Raw genomic sequence first — 3753 nt, 5'->3', positions numbered from 1 at the left:
AAATTTACGAACTAGTAAAACTTTTCAGAAATACTTTGTCAATTCATAGATTCTTAACCAAAAAATACTTCGTAAATTTACGCACTATTAAAAAAAAAAACAGTTATAGATTCTTAACAAAACCATACTTCGTAAATTTACGCACTATTAAAAACTTTCAGAAATACTTGGTAAATTCATAGATTCTGAACAAAAACATACTTCGTAAATTTACGCACTATTAAAAACTTTCAGAAATACTGGGTGAATTCATAGATTCTTAACAAAACCATACTTCGTAAATTTACGCACTATTAAAAACTTTCAGAAATACTTGGTAAATTCATAGATTCTGAACAAAAACATACTTCGTAAATTTACGCACTATTAAAAAATTTCAGAAATACTTGGTGAATACATAGATTCTTAACAAAACATACTTCGTAAATTTACGCACTATTAAAAAATTTCAGTATTTGGTGAATTCATAGATTCTTAACAAAAACATACTTCGTAAATTTACGCACTATTTAACCTTTTCAGAAATACTTGGTAAATTCATATTCTTCTACATAAAACCATACTTCGTAAATTTACGCACTATTAAAACTTTTCAGACATAATTGGTAAATTCATATTCTTAATAATACCATACTTCGTAAATTTACGAACTAGTAAAACTTTTCAGAAATACTTTGTCAATTCATATATCCTTAACAAAACCATTCTTTGTAAATTTACGCACTACTATTTTTTTTCAGAATTACTTCATCAATTCATATATTCTCAGGAAAACCTTACTTCGTAAATTTACACACTATTAACAATTTTCAGAAATACCAGGTCAATTCATATATTCTTAACAAAACCATATTTCGTAAATTTACGCACTATTATATTTTTTCAGAAATACCCCGTACTTTGTCAATTCATTTATTCTCAAAAAAATCATATTTCGTAAATTTATGCTGCATTAAAAATTTTCAGAAATACAAAGTCATGTACTTGGTCAGTTCATATATTCTTAACATACGTCGTACATTTACACACTATTATATATTTTCAGAAATACTCGGTACTTGGCAAATTCATAGCAAAACCAGACTTCCTAAATTTACGCATTATTAAACAATTTCAGAAATACTCGGTGAATTCATAGATTCTTAACAAAACCAGACTTCGTATATTTACGCACTTAAAAAAACAACAGAAATACTTGTTTAATTCATAGATTCTTAACATAACCATAATTCGTAAATTTACGCACTATAAATTTTTTTCAGAAATACTTGATAAATTCATAGATGTCATCATTGTTGGTATTTGTACGAACATTTTCAGGGAAAAGGTCTTTTTTTTGCATTAACAATCAACATTTTTGATATTTCGTATTAATACGAACTATTATTAACTGTCATCTTTGTTCGTATTAAAACGAACATTTTCACAAACAAAGTCATTTTTTGCATTAAAAATCAACATTTTTGATACTTGTATTAATACAGCTATTATAAATTGTCATCATTGGTATTCATACAAACATTTCCAGGGATAAAAAGTTTTGTCACTAAATATAGTCAGTCGCGAGAGAGCCTAGTCTTTTAAAGGAGAAATTTGCACAGATTTTCTACCATATTAGTGTCAGATACTCTTGGATTGTTTGTGGATTTCTTGATGAATTCTTGAACTAGATTGTCAGGTTTTACAACAGGCAAAGTTTGCAATTTGAATCTAATGTCTGGTGCAACATGACTTTCTGACCCATCAGAGCCTTCAACATCATGCTCTTGTAGTACCTTTACTTCTGCAGCGTCGGCTTCAAAAGCTTTTTGCTGAGAAACAACTCGAAGATTCGCTTCTGATTATGCCTTTTGTTTCAAAAGAGCTGCTTCTTGTTGAGTATATTTCAGTTTTATCTTGGCAGATTCGGCTTCTGCTTGTTTCAATGCGATGAGTTCACTTCTACGGCTAGAGGATCTAGAACTGTGTGTCTTCACACCACCATGGACAGAGTTTGGCTTCATGCTGGATATGACTTTTTTTAATATTGATTGTTTATTTTGGTCAATCTTTTCCAGCGCATGTAACTTTGCTTTTTCCTGTAGCGACATGTCTGTAGTGAGAGCCGATAATTCTTTAAGACTCGCTTCACTTCACATTTTTTAAGTACACTTCAAATTCGTCTTTAACTTTTACGTAACTTTCATAGGTAATTGCTGTTCAATCAGGTTAATTTCACCAACATTACTCTCATAAGTTAAACTACTTACTATGCACAAACTTTCAGTCACTTTGCGCCATGAAGCAGAACAGCGCTTCCTAAAGTCATCAATTCTCTCTTCATAAAGAGCCCTTCCTTTTGCAGAAAACGGACGTACATGCCGTGTTGACATACAATAAACTTTCTTAAGCCGGTTGAAATACAGATGAGACTTTAGTGCGACCAATTTTGAACGTGGATTTTGTTCGATGTCCAGTACCAGTCATCTCCATCTGCTACTAGCAAAGTGTAGGTCAATTTACTTTTCTGTTCTGGAAACAGATAGCGGACCGATCGTGTCGAAAAAGAACACTGTATGTGGTGGTATTCAGTATTTATTCTTAGATTCAACTCAATGTATGTGGTAAATTGCTGCAATAAAACAAAATAACAGATGTTCAGTTCTGCAGTAAAGAACAATGAAAATGATGTATTGTAATAAAAAAATACTTTAAATGACTGAAAAAAGGTAAAACGTATAGCCTATACCTAAGTTATAAACAATGACATAGTTACGAAAGCAAAGCTTTGGAAATTACCCTAACATATAGGACATATAGCCTCAACTGTGTCGAAAGGGTAGGTACGACGTAATTTGTGTACGAATAGCATTTACTGAAAAAACCTGAATGAATGAATATACCTCATAAATAATTACTGCCTTAACAAAATACAAGTTATATAGCATTGATAACATGTGGAAACTTACATCATGCGGGGCTATTAACCGGTATAAACGTCTTAAGAAAATGCCGAAATAGCAATATCGGCAAACGCCTCGATTTAAAATTCGTAGGTGAACAAACACTGATATATCCAAGGGAAGTAAGCAGCGCAATATTATACGCAATCAGTTCTGCAGTAAAGAACAATGAAAATGATGTATTGTAATCAAAAAATACTTTAAATGACTGAAAAAAAGGTAAAACGTATAGCCTATACCTAAGTTATAAACAATGACATCGTTACGAAAGCAAAGCTTTGGAAATTACCCTAACATATAGGACATATAGCCTCAACTGGGTCGAAAGGGTAGGTACGACGTAATTTGGGTACGAATAGCATTTACTGCAAAAACCTGAATGAATGAATATACCTCATAAATAATTACTGCCTTAACAAAATAAAAGTTATATAGCATTGATAACATGTGGAAACTTAAACCATGCGGGGCTATTAACCGGTATAAACGTCTTAAGAAAATGCCGAAATAGCAATATCGGCAAACGCCTCGATTTAAAATTCGTAGGTGAACAAACACTGATATATCCAAGGGAAGTAAGCAGCGCAATATTATACGGTTACATATGATCGATATAGCCAGCACACAGGTTTTGTTAAAAATGTATGCAAATTGCTAGAATAATTAGTTTGTTTCTCATTGATTGTGTTTTGTTGTTTGACAATACATTTTTAAAAGGATAAAAAAAACAAAACAAAGAAATGACATAGAAAAACAAATTTTGCTTTCGTGTTCGCTGGGTCGTCTGCACTGAGGAAGGTATAGCGTCCAT

General features: G+C 31.7%; 1 long non-coding RNA gene across 1 annotated transcript; it reads right to left on the bottom strand.

The window, feature by feature from the left end:
* Nucleotides 1-892: 892 nt before the first annotated feature.
* On the bottom strand, nucleotides 893-3052 carry LOC127851774 (uncharacterized). The gene is made up of 2 exons (XR_008035937.1): nucleotides 2949-3052; nucleotides 893-2611 (listed from the first exon to the last, which is right to left on the bottom strand). It is a non-coding gene; the product is annotated as an uncharacterized LOC127851774 (long non-coding RNA).
* Between the last annotated feature and the right edge of the window lie 701 nt (nucleotides 3053-3753).

This window comes from Dreissena polymorpha, chromosome 11, assembly GCF_020536995.1.
Source record: "Dreissena polymorpha isolate Duluth1 chromosome 11, UMN_Dpol_1.0, whole genome shotgun sequence".
NCBI classification, from domain to species: domain Eukaryota; kingdom Metazoa; phylum Mollusca; class Bivalvia; order Myida; family Dreissenidae; genus Dreissena; species Dreissena polymorpha.
Note: the sequence above shows the minus strand (reverse complement) of the source record. Positions and strands in the feature narration are given on the sequence as shown.